Source organism: Artibeus jamaicensis, unplaced genomic scaffold, assembly GCF_021234435.1.
Source record: "Artibeus jamaicensis isolate MK-2021 breed Jamaican fruit bat unplaced genomic scaffold, CSHL_Jam_final contig_482, whole genome shotgun sequence".
Taxonomy (NCBI): domain Eukaryota; kingdom Metazoa; phylum Chordata; class Mammalia; order Chiroptera; family Phyllostomidae; genus Artibeus; species Artibeus jamaicensis.
In genome coordinates this window covers 5,814,364-5,831,305 of record NW_026521857.1, presented here as the reverse complement: position 1 = coordinate 5,831,305, position 16,942 = coordinate 5,814,364, and the positions used below count along the sequence as shown (strand labels likewise).

General features: G+C 47.7%; 1 protein-coding gene across 10 annotated transcripts in view; it reads left to right on the top strand.

Annotated features, from left to right (window-relative positions):
• ATXN1 (ataxin 1) overlaps positions 1-16,942 on the top strand; it is a 386,007-nt gene that overhangs the window by 336,934 nt on the left and 32,131 nt on the right. The window lies entirely within an intron of this gene.

Genomic DNA, 16,942 nt, shown 5'->3' with positions numbered 1-16,942 from the left:
CGTGGGACTTCCTGGGGTGTCTCCCGATGCCGGCCCCGCCCTTTTTCTGAAGTGCCAAGACTAGCTGCAGCTTCTTGCCTCAGAGGAGTAGCACGTCAGGTGGTTACGAGTGACTCTTCAGATCTGGGCCGCCAGTGCCATCCACGCGGCATTAGCTGCCTGTCATGTTGCTCTGTGATGATGAGCTGATTAATGGGGGTGAATGCAAGAGCGGCCCCTGTTGTCTCGGATTTCTGCGTTGATCTGAAGCACGTGCCAGCAGCTCCACAGGGCACTGGGGGCTGAAGATCTCCAGATGGGACTAGGCCAATTTTCCAAAGGGATTAAGGCCACACCACACATCAAACCAGGCAGTTCAGGTACAGGAATCCACAGAATCTTCTGAACCACCCAGATTCATCAGGTAATTTTTCAACTTGATACTACCATGATTTGCGGTGGAAAATGTACACGTTTTTGCCCAAATTTTTGAGAGAAAAATGAGGATGCACATATGCTTATGCATTAAAAGTGTAACTCTAGAAAGCAATAAGGATAACCACATACAAAATAATACCCTGGAACATGATAATTGGTTTTGTTTCTAAATATAAATAAATAAATAAATAATTGAATTAAAAAATCTAAATGAAAGATTTTTTTCCCTGGAGGTTTGGGCCAAAATCTTGGGTGCACATGATACGTGGGAGCACCTTATACACAGCAAAATATGGTACTTTCTCGTGGCTGGTGTGAGAGTACAGAAACATTGATCGCTGAGGATGGCCTCACTCCAGGGTGGTCTCACAGAAAAATCAAATATAATGATTCATGCAATAAGTGCAAACCAGACAATGGAATTGTGGGTCTGACATTAACACACCTGGGGGGTGGGTGGGGGTGGTGTTGCTCAGTTGGTTGGAGTGTCATCCAGTAGACCAGAAGGTTGCAAGTTCAGTTCTCACTCAGGGCACATGCCTGGGTTGCAGGTTCAATCCCATCAGGGCACATATGAGAGGCAACCAATCAATGTTTGTCTCCCCCCTCCTTCCTTTTCCCCCTCTTCCCCCTCTGCTCCTCTCTTCCTGTCTCCCTCTCTCCCCCTCCTTCCTTCCCTCTCTCTACAAGCAGTGAAAAATGTCCTAGGGTAAGGGTAAAAAGAAAAGACAGTTAGAAGCAGATAGCTGAGGGGAGTTGGGGTGGAAGAGAAGATTGGAAAGAGAGAGGACAGTGTACACTCTGGGAGTAAAATGTATTACTGAGCATTAAAAAAATCTGCAAGTTAAAGTCGAGAGACGTTTTGTTTATACCCTGAGTGATGCAATGTCCTTTCTGTTAATTTGTTTATACAAATTGTGAGGGCCAGCTACATTTTTTGCATATAATCTACATTTACTCCCAGAGTGCTACCCCAAGACTTTCAGTCAGATATTTCCACCAGGCTCTGGGAAAGGGGATAAAAGACATATTTTTAAAGGTGGGTGTGCATGTACAAAATATTTTTATTTCAAAGAGGTCTTAAATGCTGTAAAAATAATTAGCCATGTGCATGAACCAAAATAATTAATACCAAATGGTACAATATCTTTGTTGAATCCTGTTCCAAAACAGAATTTGAATGAAAAATTAAGTTATATCTCCTCTTCCCCCCACCCGGTTACTCCTGATTTTACAACTATCACTATTACTCCCTTCGCTGTGAATTTAGTGTCCCTGCCCGGGGCCACCGCCCTCCTTATATACTCCTCTGGCCACTCACGTGCTTCGAGTCTTCGACTGCTACACTATTTGCTGTCCACAGGGGCCAAGAAATAGGAACTATTGAGCATTTGAATGACCAGAAACAAGTTAAGTGCAGGCAGTAAATGTGCAACATCGAAGAAGTTGCAGGCCGCATGCTGCTTTGTCACTGGGGCCATTTATCTGGAATAAGTGGAAAAAAAAAGACACTCTCACGTGCTGGATCCAAACTTCTTACCTTGTGTTGTTCCATCATAAATTGGCAGAGCTGTCCCAGTGCCCAGTGTTTGCATTTTAGGAAAGGTCTCAGGATGTGTTGGAACGATGGAGAAGACAGATCTAAGTGTGTGTGGGTAGGAAGATGTTGTCTGTGTTTGGGGTCTCCACTTGCTACATCGTATTACTAGTAACGATTTGCATTACCTTGTGTTACCTCTCACCCAGCTGGTGACCGTCAAGCTGAGATTGGCTTGAGATTGACTAAAGGGCTCCCATGAAGGAGCCATATGTTTAAACATAAGTTGAAGAAGCAGCAAACCGTAGTAACAGGGTTTTTCAAGAGGTTTACTTCCCTCAAACTGAAACATAATCACGTTCCCCTTCAGGGCACTTGTACAAAGCCCTTCTGTTTATTCAAGCGTTTGCTGGGGGTGATGGGGGAGGCTTAGCCAGTGTAATCTCAGGCATGAGGATTTGAAATGCTGATTATGTTATTCAGGTACATTATTTCCCATTGACATATGTAAATGTAAAATAGGGTTATCGATAATGCAAACGTTACTTTGGATTCCAAGTGGATTCCAGCCACTGACCTAGTGTCTAGAAAACACATTTAAGCTATCACCCAGTATAGCCAGTCCCCAACTGGGAAGTTAAAGTAGGACTATAAACCTTCCCTTCGAGGTCATCTGTGACCATAGAGCTTAATCCAGGGGTCATTAAGCCAGATTCTGGGTTCTTATCTTTTAGAAACTCTCCAATGCTTCTGTGTTCAGCATGGGCTGAGAATCACTGGTCTAATCCAATGTCCTCTCTCAGTTCCTGACTTTCTCTGTTTCTCTGCTACATGTAATGCAGTTGCAGTTTAGCTTCCTGCTGCCTTCTTAATAACTACTTCTCCAGTCTTTAACCAAAGTGAGGTGTTAGCTCCTCTTCCTGCCCTCCTCAGGTACCTCTCCCAGTCTCAGTTTCCCTCCTGGGATAATGGCACTGCTTTCAGAGTCCTGGTCCCGCACCTGCCGTCCGTCCTCCCAAGGGACGTCAGGTAAAACTGAACGAGTCTGAACTTGATTGACCTCCCCTCCTCCAGAATAGCATCCTTTCAATGTCATTCATCTTTGGGCACTCTGATTCCTTTCACTTAGTTCACCTTACCTCAGCATTCACCAAGCTTTGCTAATTCTTCCCTTTCTTACTCACCATCACCATTTTAATCTAGGCCTTACAAACCTGAGCTAATTGACTGCGGCCTTCTGTGTAGGGAGATGGGCATGGAGTGGAAGGTGAAACAGAGAGACTGAATTCCAGCCCTGATTCTGCATTTAATTAAAACACACTACCAAAGCTATAGTATAAGACTCTAATAATGCCCATCATTTCTCTGGGCCTCTGTTTCTCCCCCTATACAGTAAAAAGTTGTGTTTTATAATGGAATAACTATAAATAAAAATAAATCTATGTGTAATTAGTAAGTTATTTGTAAATGCCAGATAGATTTGTGTTTCTTGGCCAGAGGCCAAAATCAGCATTTAGAATGTTGATGAAGAAGACAAAAAGAGATGTTACTGTATCACATGCACCCTGGGGACTGGTCCCTGCTCTCTCAGCCTCGAGAGCACAGACCAGTCCCCTGAATGTCAGTGTCAAAGACATGAGGGTTTTGTTTTTTCCGTGTTTGCTGAATACACTCAAAATTTTACTTGCTCAGGATATATCTTCTTAAACATGTGTGACAAATGCCACATTTGAAAATTGACTTGCTGTCTTTGAGCTGCTGTCAGAACAGAAACCCTGGTCTGAAAGAAGTTGGTATGCAGTTGGTATGCTGGGCCTTTAAAAAATCAGATAACTGAGGGGGGGGGGTCTGCCTAAATACTGTGTTTCCCCAGGGCATTTCAAACAGTCTGCTGGGGGTCACCTCGTCTGTCCGTATGGTTCAGTAGATTCAGGACAGTTCATGCTGTGCTCATCGTTTGCAAAATGAGAAACTGAGGCATTGTCCTATGGTCCATCTCTCTGCCAAGGAGAATTGAGAAGCACCTTGGAGAAAATAGTAAAAATTATTTCCGCCTTGACTGTAGGTTCTGAAAAATTTATTCATTGAAGGGTACAGTACATTACTATTCTCAGAGCATTGCCAACAGCAAAGCAATTATACTCAGAATTAAATACCGCCCTGTTTCATTTCACCTTTACTTTGAAGCTCAACGAGAGAGAACAGCAGAAACTTTTTTCCACCGAAGGTCAGATTAGGTCAGAGAAATGTTTACTTCGAATCGTCTCAGTCATAGGATGAATAGGGAAGAGGTAGAAAATGTATGACCTGCGCAATTGTTAGTCCCTGTTTGCAATTGTTTTGTCCAAAGTGTGCTGGATGTATTTTGTGCACTGAAGGCAGGAAACGTGGGAGGAAGAGGGAATCACTTCTTGGGTGTTTCTTAGGTACCCAGAGATAAGAAAGCCAAGGCATTTGCTTTATTTGTTGTAGCTCAGTCGCGTAGATATTGTAAGCAAGAGGAGCATCTGGGACAGTGTGCCTAAATTCCTTATTTTGGTGTATTGACGACTTCAGAGCCGAGGAGGAGGAGGGGGGGATAGTCATGAGGAAGGAACCGGCCCAGTCAACGCCATACCCAGAGTCGCCCTTCATCTGCTCTTTTTAAGGAGTGGTGGTTGGGGCCAGAGTTGTTGGCGGTTACGGGAGATTTCTGGGCCACTCTGAGGTGAGCGAGGGTTCATGGAACACGAAGGGGAAAGGGTGCACCTTTCTCGCCAGTGAGGCTCACCTTCCCCGCTGTGCTCACACCTCAGAGTCGAAGCTGCTCTTATTTTGTTGCTTAACTTAGAAGAGCCTGCCAGGACAGTGGCAGATGAGTCACCTGCCACTAAGAGTAGGTGTTCTTCGCACTGAGGAAAATGGACGGTGGCAGGGAATTAGCACTGCAGTTTGCCATGCGATTGGATTGCCATTACTTAGTGCCCCTGATGCAGAAGGTCATTCTCAAGTGCAGGAGCACCGTGGCCAGCAGACTTGGCTGGGTTCTGCAAACTGCGGCAAGCTTGGATCTGGCCAAACAGAGGGAACTGACCTTCCCTCTGTTTAAGCAGCAAGTGAGATGCAATTGAGCCCCATACATAACAGAGGTCTTCTTAATCAAAACAAATACCTCTCCACCAAAAGAGGCAGAGCAGAGAACGGAAAGACTGCACAACGGGATCTCAAGAGGCACGGAGCGCAGCACTCAGACGCGTCACAGGACCCAAGGGAGTGCTGCTGGCAGGGCCAGGGGCAGAGTCTGCAGGTACATGGGGCCCTGGCCCTTGGGTGTGAGCTCAGGAGCCCTGCCGCTACTGCACGGAGCTGCCTGCCTCTCAGAGAGGCGGGCACCTCACGTTTAGGAGTTGTTCTTGTTCCTGTCACAAAAGGGGGGACAGCCTAGATGGCCTTTCCTCTTGATCTAAACGCTGCTCTCTGAGCACTTGGGCCTTCTCCCTGACCCCTGAAATCACAAGAAATTAAACTACCCTCTCCACACATCAAAAAATATGAAATAGATATTATTGTCTGGGGATAGCACTGTTCAATGAAAGCAAATTCTTGGGGGCCAACAAGTAAAATTGGAGCCCAGTCCACTCGCACACGGGCCTGGACAACTCAGCATTCTCTGTGTGTTTCTGCAGCCGGCACTCCGCAGGCTTTATTTAGGAAGACGTGCTCTTGGCTTCACCGTGCGGCGCAGACGAGAGGCCAGGCACTGTCCCGGGTGCAGGGTGGGGGGTGCGTCAGTGGACACGTTCCTCCCTCAGGGACCCTGGGCTCCAGCGGCTGACTCAGAGGGAGCGGCCTCCTGGATGCCTTCCCCACGAGGTGGTTCAGGGTGTGGCCTGCCCAGCAGGTCCCAAACTTAGCTCTAATCAGAATCACTGGAGGAGCTTCTAAAAAATATGTTCCCGGAACCCAGCACAGATTTACTGAATTTTGGAAAAGTACGGGGATTGTGAATTTTTCCAGGGGCCCAGGTGTCCCCGATAATCGACCCCAGGATGGGCCCTCAGTGTAATACACTCATGCCCCATTGTGCTTGAGGCAGGCAATGCTTACAACAGTGTAACGTCTTGATGCTCACAGATAAAGCTATTTTCAGTCTTTCAGGGAATGGCCGAGTCCATTTGTAGGTGTTTTAAATGAAAATTTTACAGTGTCCTCAAGCTACCAACCCACCAACGGCACTGCCTGTTCTCTCAGCCTTTTTTTTCCCTGGCACGTTTCCGTCAGAGAGGTTGTCCTCTGCCTGCTGAGCAGTCTGCCGCGTGGAGTGTTTTCCTAGACCCCACAGCTAAACGTGCCTGCTGTTCTCCTCCATGACTGAAACCTGGCTGCCACTTGGCCAACACACTTCTGTAGAAGCAGAAAGTGGTGGTCATTTGCCGTGAAGGTGTCGCACCGTCACGAAGGTTGTTCACCGAGAGGCGGGGCCTGTGTTCTGCTGTGGCCAGGTCCTGAAGTCCGTGTGAGGGCGTGTAGAAGTCCACGCGTGTAATTAAAACACCTCCCGCACTGTCCTTGAAGGAAGTTTCAGATCAGCTATGAAATAGAACACAAAATCCTCAGTCTACTAGGGGTGTCCAGCCTTTTGGCATTTCTGGGCCACACAAAGAAAAAGAGTTGCCTTGAGCCACACATTAAATACATTGTGACATGCGATCACCAAAAAAAATCTCATGACGTTTTAAGTAAATTTAGGATTTTGTGCAGGGCCGCAGTCACAGCCGCCCTGAGCCACGGGTCGGACACCCTGGAACATCCCTCATGCCTGGCTCTCCGGAGCTTCTGTCAGCCTGCCTGGCTGCCCTCTTCTGACCTCCAGGGAGAACCTTCTGTGATGTTCTCAGGACCTAGCACTTGGTGGTTTGTTCATTTTCGTTTTTAACCAGAGGAGCTAATGTTTTGCATATTTGTATATTTTATTGTTTACTTGGAAACATTATTGATTGATTCAATCACTGCCTTATTGCTGTTCTCACCACCCCATCTACTACCTCACGAGTTAATAAAAGCAAAATGGAAGCACACTAGAGACTTAAAAAAAAAAAAACAAAAAACCATGGGGCTGAGAAAGATACCAAGTGTTGAGACATGACCTTAGGAAAAAACAATAGTGTGTCAGACATGGAGATACAGTGTCTCAATGTTGAAGGGATGCATTTTCCTACTTAACATTAAGTCATTTTTCTAGTGGAAGCCTCTTTTTATTTATATTTTTGTTTACTTATGAGAAAGCCTAACTAGCCTGTTTTAAGAAATTATCTCATACTGAGATAAAGGCGTTTTATTCCATTTCCCAATCAAAAGTACGGTCTGTGCAAGACCAGGAATGTGGTGGCCCTCGGCCCACATCTGGGACTCTGTTTGTGCATCATGAAATCAGAGGATGCTGATGGGCACCAGCTGAGCAGGGAGACCAGGCCCAGTTTTCTTCCACTCTGTTGGAATTGCATTATAAGGAATCGTATCGATTCTACATGCTCAAGAATGAAGCGGAACTTTGAAAAAATCAATCCGGAAAAATAATATCTATCTTAGAAAAAGAACATTGACAGAATTCTTGGCATATTCTGACCATTTCTGTCAGCATCTCATAATTGTGAAGGAAAAAGAAATGAACATGGACATAGTTCCTGCTGAAGACGAGAAGCGTTCTCAGCTGACGTGATTTGCACGCATACTCTGTGCTTAGGCACTGCGCTAAGTGCTTACTATGCACTATCGGATTTGAAGCCCCCCAACCCTGCAGGGTGGATGTTTTTCCATTTTCACCTGAGGAAGTAGAGGCTTGGTTTGGTTGACCTGCTGTGACACAAAGCCCTGGCCCTAAACAGAGGCGCTCCTGATGGGTGTACAGAGACTTCCTACCCTTTCTTTGGACCAAACTCCTTATTCCACACTGGAAGGGGGTGGTGCAGGGGAAGGCGCTGGTGGGGAGGGAATAGATGTGAGGCTCTTTTCCCCAGCGGTTGAGACACTTTGAAGAAAAATCGGCACTACTAGGAGAGTAACTGGGTGTAGGCGTTAAGTGGCAGGAAGGCATCGAAAACGATGCTCTACTCTGATGCCCGGGGAAATGGTGCAGAACCATTGGCACCAGTATGGAACCAGAGCAGATGCTGGTTCGAGATGGTGGCTGGGGAGGCTGGGACTTCTGTGTGGAACTTCCCGCCAGGCAGTTGGAGATGAGAGACTGGAGCTCGGGCGAGAAACCGTACTTGGATCTCTTTGGGGTAGACATCGCACTTTCTCACACACATTGTCTCACAGCATCTCACAGCAATCTTTGAAAATATTATTATTATTATGTACACATTATAGAGGAGGAAAGTCAGGCTCAAAGAGGTGAACTGTCTTCCGAGGTCACAGGGCTGGTGAAGAAAATGAGCTTTGTTGTCAACGGGGCACTGCCTTATGTGGTTGGGTTTCTGTTTGACCATTAAACACTTTATTGCTCATTGAGATGACAGCTGTTTGACGCCACGGCTGTGTTATTTGTTGTCTTTCATTTGCTATTAGGGCCATTTTTTGTGCATTTATAATGTTGCTGAGATTCTCGTCAGGGCATTGGTATTCTAAACAGATTAAATAGGAAAGAGTGATTAAATTTTGTAATGAGTAATTATGTCTACAGAGTGTACTGTGCTCTGCCTTCAAATAAGTCAGAAAGCTTCCGTTCACACTGCAAAAATAAACAGTAAATAGTACAAACAAACCCAGATTAACACATGAGCGAGCACATTTGAATTTTATTTTTGAATGTAGATGTAATTGACCATTTGTTCTGCAGACAAAGCTTCGGTCCACTTTAGAAGAAAATATCAATGCACTCGTGTGGACTGTTTTCTAGAAGACAGTTTTAGAGACATAGTAAACTTTGTGAACTGTTAAGATTTGAAATCCCTCATTAGTGGAGGTGAAGCAAGAAACTTTTTAATTAGAGGTTGTTCCATCTAACGTCTTGGCCGAAATTGACTGGTGCATGTGATGCGTGAAGAAACCTGGGAAAGAACTGAAGGGAGGAAAGTGTGCTCTTTTAATACAGTTGGAAATAGGGCCTAAGTCAAGGAGGTAGGGAGGAGGGCTCTTCCCAAGAGACAGCCATAGCAACAGCAGCCAATAAGTATAGGTCTTGCAGTGTGCCGGACCCTGGCCTGAGTTCTTTGAATGTATGAACTCAAAACAAGCCTTTGGGGTAAGTACTATTATTCCCACCTTAGAGATAAGGAAACCGAGGCACAGCTGCCAGATGAAGGAGCCAAAATTCCACCTCAGGCATTTAGGATCCCAAGTTGGGGCCCTTAATTCCACAAGAGGAAGTTGTTTCAAGCTTGAAAGCATTTCATTGCTGGAGCTGGCTTTTCTGGAAGCCCTCCCGCCTGTCCGCCGGGCTCTGACTGCAGTGTCCCACGCAATTCCATCACTACCCCATTTTCTGGAAGAGGACAGCAAAGCTTAGAAAGTTGAGATACTTCCCCTAAGGTCACCAGCTACCAAACGCCAAAGGCTAGAGGTCCAGCCTGGGTCTGTGTGGCCCCAGGGTCAGGCATGTGCTGACCGCCCCACAGTAGGGAGTCTGGTGGAAAGTGGTGAAGGTTTCTAAAGGCAAAGGACAGGCAAAGCATCGCTTCTCTCTCTGACCGCCTTTTCATTATAACCTCTCTTTCTTCGCGTTGTCCAAGAAGTACTGCATAGAGAGGGATTCCCTTCTTGCCAGACGCTACGTTCAATGAAAGAATGTAAACTGCCCCGACATCTCCCACCGAATGCAGTTGATGTGAGAGTGTGCCTCATTCAGGGGGCGTTGGCATTCTTCCAGGGAGAGTGTAAAATTTTTTTTATTGAATGAATACCCGATTATGTTAATGACGCTGAGCCAAGGGGAGGAGGAACAATTCGGCAGCCAAATTCTGTAGGGTTTCTGGCAGCTCACTCAACGCCTTCAATGGTCCACCGGCTTCGCGCTGGGTCTCCGTGAGCCCCAGGAGAGGCTGCAGTAATTACTCAGCTTTCCGATTGAAAACAGCCGCAGGTAGCGAGTCATCCCATTGTCCATTTGGCTGGTGATTGGAAATGACACAGGGGCATCTTGGGCCCCTCGAAGCAGCCCCACTGTGAAATAAAGAGAGGTAGAAAGTAGGTTTCCTACCCGCTCCTCTTTTCCAAATGAACCATTCATCTTCTGAGGGTCAGAACTCAGCCACCCATTCACTGACTATGAGTCATACCCCTAATTTTAAAACAAACATTTATTTCAGAGAGAATTCTTATCTTGGCTGATTTTTACAGCTGTTCTTCCTGTGCTTTCTACACTTGATGTAGGCTGGTTTCAATAAAATTGTTATTTTTGTAAATACATATTCCTTCCAGTAAACCCAAAGACTACCAGAAGCATTTCCTTGGGATTGATGTAAGGAAAATCTGGACATAGTTTTGGATAATTGGATGTGGATTCTTGGGAGTCCTTCCCATGTAGCACACATCTTAACAACATCTCACATGGTGTACTTGGACTTCCTGCTACAGGAAGCATCCGGGGCTAATAATCTCACATGAGAATTTGTGTGAGAAATGGAATCTCTGAGTGCAGATGCTTTTCAAATGTCCCTCCCTCGTGACTTCCATTCTCATCCAACACTGCATCATTACATCAAGAAAGATCCAGACGCACTTTGCCTTTTAGTGGCCAACATCTAAAAAAGAGAAAACTGTACTAGACTGACACAGGATGAGAACATGAAACCACCAAAGAAAAGACAACAGCCCTAGAATCTCAAGGGATTTATGACATTTCAGGCTGCACTCATCATAGGGAGTTTACAATGTAATGAAGAAGACAAGTGAAAACAAGGAAAAAGTACAGTGAATGCAATGAAGTGATAGATTGTGGTCACTGCGTCAGCTTCAGGGAAGGAAGGGATGTGCAAGGCTGCACTGGTTCTAAGTGGCGTAGCCAAGATGTCAGGACCGACTGTAAACGGAAGTCACCAGCAGGGGGCCCAGTGTGGTCAGGCGTGGAAGGAGTGTCCAGTGTCAGCCCAGGTGGGGACTGGAAGGATGGTCGAGCTATAGGACAGTGTGTGGATGATAGGATAGAACAGGATGTAAAGGGGTTACACAGAAGAGGGACAGGGGTATGGGGCGGGGTTGGAGAGAACCTACAGTAAGTGACATCTAAGGAGACCTCAAAGAGAGGTGGTGCTCAAAGTGTGGCCCCCCAGACCAGCAGCATCTGCGTCACCTAGGTGTGAGAACCGTGGCTGGGGGAAGAGCTCAGACAGCACAGAGGGTATACCCATGCCCTGAGGCCTGGAGCCCCGCACGTTTGGGGCTGGCACAAGACACAGCTGTGCCCACTCATGTATGCATTGCCTGTGACGCCTTCACACTACATGGCAGAGCTGAGGAGTCACAAAAGAAATTGCATGGCTGGCAAAGCTGAAAATAGTTTCCAGGTGGCCCTTCTCCAAAGTTTGCTGGCCCCTGATAAAGCAGATGGGACTGACTGGAGCTGGTGATCTAGTACAGGGGAGAAGGTGGGGACAGGGACAGCAGCCAGCCTTCTGTCTTGAGCAAGCAATGACAGGATGGAGAACTTTGGGCACTGCCTTAATATGATGCTTGTTAGCTTTCTGTCGCTCACGGTCCCCATTGTGAGTGTGAGAAAGTGCAGACCATGTGAAGGGCTTAAAGGTGTCCTGAAGCGCAGCCGTGGAAGCAGGCTCACTCTAGCAGGTATTTGGGGATCAGTGTAGCCCCAAGTAAAACTGGGTGTGGAGAGGCTCTGTGAAGTTTATAAACAAAATTGCAGTTGGTTTACAAACTTTTTAAATCATGAGTTATAATTTAAAAAAATTCTTTTTTATTGTGATAAAACATCCGTAACATGAAGTTCGCCGTTTTAAGCACGTGTCCATTTGTAGGTGTGTTCCCAGTGTTCTGCAGCCATCACTCCCTCCGTCTCCAGGTCTTCTCACTGTTCCACACTGAAGCTCTGCACACACACACTAAGCAGTACTTTCCTGCTGTCCCCTCCCCCAGCGCCCAGTGGCCTCTGTTCTGCTTTCTGTCTGCGAATGTGCCTACTCTGCTCCTGCGGGTAGAACCATACAGTGTTTGTCCTTCAGCTTCTTTCGCTGAGCACAGTTTCAAGACTGATCCATCTGGTAGAATGTGCAGAAGTGCAATCCTTTTTCAGGCTGCGTAACAGTCCATGGTGTAGGCATACCACATGTTGTCTATTCAGACCCCTGTAGGTCAACATTGGGTTGCCCCCACCTCTTAGCTATGGTGATACTGCCCTGGACATTGGCATAGAGTATCTCTTTGAGTCCTTGCTTTCAGTTCCTGTGGGGAAATACCTAGAAATGGAATTGCTGGATCATGTGTTAATTCCACACTGAACTTTCTGAGGAGCCGCCAAACTGTTTTCCACAGCAGCCACACCATTTTACATTCCTACCAGCGGTGTACAAAGGTCCCAAATTCTCCACATCCTCACCAATACTTACTTTCCTGTTTTTAAAGTAACGTCCATCCTGTGGGTGTGTAGTGGTGTCTCATGGTGGCATGTAATTTGTTTCTAACACTCGGCTAAAGGAGGTGAGAACATCCTTCTTTGTGTTGTCAGGGCTGGAGCAAAGGACTGGAGGCCGCACTTAAACATCACTGTGACATTTGGCCAGGGGCCACTGGGGTTAACAGGGAACTTAAAGACCGTTCTACCAGGGGTGCTCCCCTCAGGCTGCATGTCACAGTCCCCTGGTATATCTTTTAAAATGCCGCCGCTGGCCCCCATCTTCTGGAATTCTGATTCAGTAGGTCTCTGAGAGTCTGGACATGGGCACTGTGTTTAAGAGCTCCCTGGATTCTTCTAGTGTACAGAGAGGGTTGACTTCTCAGTCTGCAGGTGAGGGAGTGAAGCGCCGAGACCAATGCCTCGAGCTTTCTTTTTTCGCAGCCCCAAAGCAACTGCCCCCGAGATGCCCCTTGTTCAGCAAAACCAGGAACACAGGAAGCCAGCTCTGTCCCAGGCCCAAGCGCCGCTTTCTCTGTGCTCCGAAGGAAATGCTTCCTGCAAAATCAGAAGAACCAGGCGATGGAGCCTCGGCCTCCATTCGGTCTGTTGGGTCAGGATCAGTACCCTCGGGAGACTGCTAGTAATCAGTGCCACTCAGCGACTGAGAGTGTGGAGACACTGGCATGTTCATTGAAGGCCTTCTCACATTGCTCCAACACTCTGAACAGAGTACGCGGAAAATCAAACCGCTAGTGCTTCCTACATGTGTGTGCCGTGGGTGACTGTCGTGGCCAGGCCGTCTTACAGGGCCCGGCCCAGCTCAGATAACACCACTCGCCTGTCTGTCCACTGGCCTCTGTTTTGGCCAGTAAGTTTTGCATTGCTCTAATCCTTATCTTATGGTTCATTCTTATCCCTGGACCCTAATGAGGTTTATTTATTTATTATGTTTATTACTTTTCAATTTAAGAATATAATCAGAGGGCAGGCTCTAAAAAGTTTATGAGTCAACTACAGAGTTAGAGAGAACAGCTTCTACAAGACTTCCCCCAATTTCTGACACCAATGACAAGTTTAGTGGGTTCTCCAAACTACGCTCAGGTTGGATAATTCAGTAGAAGGACTCACAGAACTCACTGCAAACCATTAGGCTCGTGACAACAGTTTACTACAGAGAAAATGCACAGAATAAAATTAGCGAAGAAACGAGGTGTATAGGGCAGAGGCCTGGAGGGGCAGAACCTCCCAGAGCGCTCTCCACGGGGCCACCGTGCGGGACCGGGGCATGCAGTGCTGCCAGCCAGGGCGACTCCCCTGTGCCGTGGGCTGTAGCGTTTTTATTGGACTTCAGATACCTACCAACCATGCGGATGTGTGATCTTTTGCCCCAGCCCTTCTAGAAGGTCTGGCAAATGTCTTCAGCCATTATTTCCTCCAGAGATTATAACTGATACCAATGGCCCAAAGCCCCAGGCAAACAGATACGCTCCTATCAGGCAGGACATTCCAGAGGCCTAGACTTCACTTCCCAGTAGCCCAGGGCAAAGGCTAGACCTTCCTTTGGTTCAAGTTAATTCTTCACTACAGCGGGCAGGTTCACTGCATGATCTCAGAACTGGAACCCAGGCCGTCTCATCAGATGAACCAGGATTTCCCTTTTACTTCTGCCACTTTTCAGCCATGCAATCTTAGACAAATCCCTTACACCCTGAGCCTCAGCACCCTTGTCTTTACAATAGGGTGGTCGTGCACCAGTAGTCGCTTGTATGTAACCCATCACTGTAGCCTACACAACGGCTCAGTGACTCCTGTCATACCCGGTTTGCTTTGTGGAGACTGGGTCTCAGGTCTCGAGGCCTCTGTGGTCCAGAGGATTAAAAGGTGCACAGTGTCCCAGAGACTGTGGGACTGCCACAGAAGGCAAGCGAACAGATACAGCCCTGGAGGAACGACTTCTCAGTTTGTAGGTTATCCGTGGGTCTCTGCTTTCCTTTCCACCAGCCACAGGAGGGCAGTGAAAGCCTTGACACCCTCTCAGAATGCCTCAGTTCCAGAAAGGCGTCCCTCTAACTGGATGGAGATTCCTCGCCTTCTCTGAGCATCAGCATGGGCCATCTAATCTCTCGGAGGTCCAGCTCTCTGGTGGCCTTTGAGGGTGACTAAGCCTCTGGCTACTGCTGGCCCTCTGCTTTGTGGTGTACAGCGCAGCACACGAAAGAGTGTGAGTGGGCAGCTGGCGGCCTTCCCTGTGGGATGTGGAAAGAAGATTCTACATTTCCCCACCATGCCTTTTGGGAATTACTCATCCAGAAAGTATTGTGGAAAAGCAGGCAGACTGGAACGAGGAGCCATTACGCTTAACCCTTACCGAGAAATGCCAGGCTCGAGTTTGCAGCTGACCTTTCTGTTCATTCTGGTGGTATATGTTGAGTTGCTTTCAGGCTTGTTGGTGTGAGTGATGGCCTGTGCATTGGAAACTGTTATAAGTATAGTCCCATGTATTGATCGAAGAAAGAAAATGAATCCTCAAACATTTATAACTTCCTGTTTTGAGTAAATTGCAAATATTGGGAGGAAAGTTGCAGAAAAGGATTGATAGTTTGGAGGTATGGTATTGATTTGATCATGGCACCAGGGGAAAGCAGCAGCGGATCAGGGTGCGTGAGAACTGGGGACTCACCCGGCAGCACTCGCCAAATTGTGGTTGTGAGAGCTGCCACTTGCCGTGTGCGCGCTGTGCCTGGTGACCGTCCCCATCTCATAGGCAGCGAGAGCAGTCACCAGACTGCACGCTGTTGAAACACCCACCTCCCTAAACTGGCTGCGTGTCTGATTTTGCGTAAAGTAAAAACCACACTAAAAAGTTACACGTGTGGTTGCAGCGAAGCCAGGATTTCAGCCTGTACCCTGCCTGCTCCGTAGCCTCCTCTTCCCACTACTCTTCTTCTCATTAGTAGCAGGAATAACATGTTACCTTCCTATCAGGATGAACGATAATAATATTAATATTTTAACTTGGCATTTCAAATATGCCAGTGGACGCTCACTGAAGTCTGTAGTGAGGCGTGTCACTGGACTGTGAAGAACATTAAACTGAGAGTCAAAAATGACAGATTCTCCCCCTCTCAACCCCAATTCTGACTGTCACTGGGGCCAGTTCTTTGCCCCTGGTCGTAGTGACAGTCTGAGGGGAGGAGACCATCACGGGGCCGACCTCTCTGTCCTCAGAACCGGACTGAGTGGGGCGAGGACGCAAAACCTGGGTGCAGGCCAGGTCCCAGCCTACAGCGTGGTGGAGGACAAATGAGATTTGGGTGTCCCAGGGTGGCTCATCTGGCCGCCTGACACTTTAAAGCAGAAAGATACTTGCTTTTGTATTGACCCAGGGAAGGTCTTGACAGAAAGGCATTTCCAGCTTTTTTGAAAAACTCAAACTCAACCTCTGTCAGGCAATTCATTTGGGACCGGTTTCAATTCAGATGGTTATCCCTCCAAGCGATCATTTTCCCGTCTTGAGCCTTTCCAGGAATTCCAGCACGGGCAGGCTGCCAGAGGACACTGGCTACGTACGCAGATGCCTCAGCGACTCTCGCTGGGAGCAGCCTGCACCCTGGGCCCGCCCAGCCCAGGCCTCGGCCCCCTTCCTCCTCTCTCATGACCGGCACGCACACCTGTCCTGTGCACACAGACACGGGCCATGTCCCCATGCAGCGAGCCCTGCCCACATGGCAGATATCCTTGTGCTTCCACAGGTGGCGAAACCCACTCAGAACACTCCCAGTGTCACGGTCATCATGTGAACTTGGAATGGTAATGGCAGAGCCAAGAGTCTAAGCAAAGCTCTGCCCAGGACTTGATGAAGTCTGTCTCTCCATTAGGCTGACCGTGGTAGCCAGTAACGGAGCCCTTTTAGGGAAGCGGGAGACAGGAGTTTTGCCCATGGCAGGCAAACTTGTTCAGTCGCCCAACGCAGCACAGCTGAGTGTCTTGAGGGATCCCCTGCCACCTCCCCCTCAGGGCCTTCAGTCTGCTGAACGTCTGGGACTCAGCTCGCCGCCCAGACTCAGAGCTATATCAACTCAGGGAGCACCCAAATGAGACTGTGTTCTTTGAGGTGGATTTAAATGTTTTAGCTGTTGCATTTAGTTTAGTTATATACATTGCCAAAAAAAATAGTCGATAGATGAACAGGGCTGAAGAAAGTATTACTTGTGGTGCTAATAATATAAAGAGTGGGGTCTGTTTTCTCCTGCCGTCCCTCTTCCCACTGAAATCCCAACTGTCCGTGGTGGTGGCCCATCCCTGCCTCTCCAGCGAGGCCCTGCCTCAGAGGCCGGGCCTGTGTCCTGTGCATCACTGCCCCTGACCAAGGGTCCTGTACCTTGGTGCACACTTGGAACTTGCTTTTTGTGATGCCAGAGGCAGCAGGAGTTTGTTTA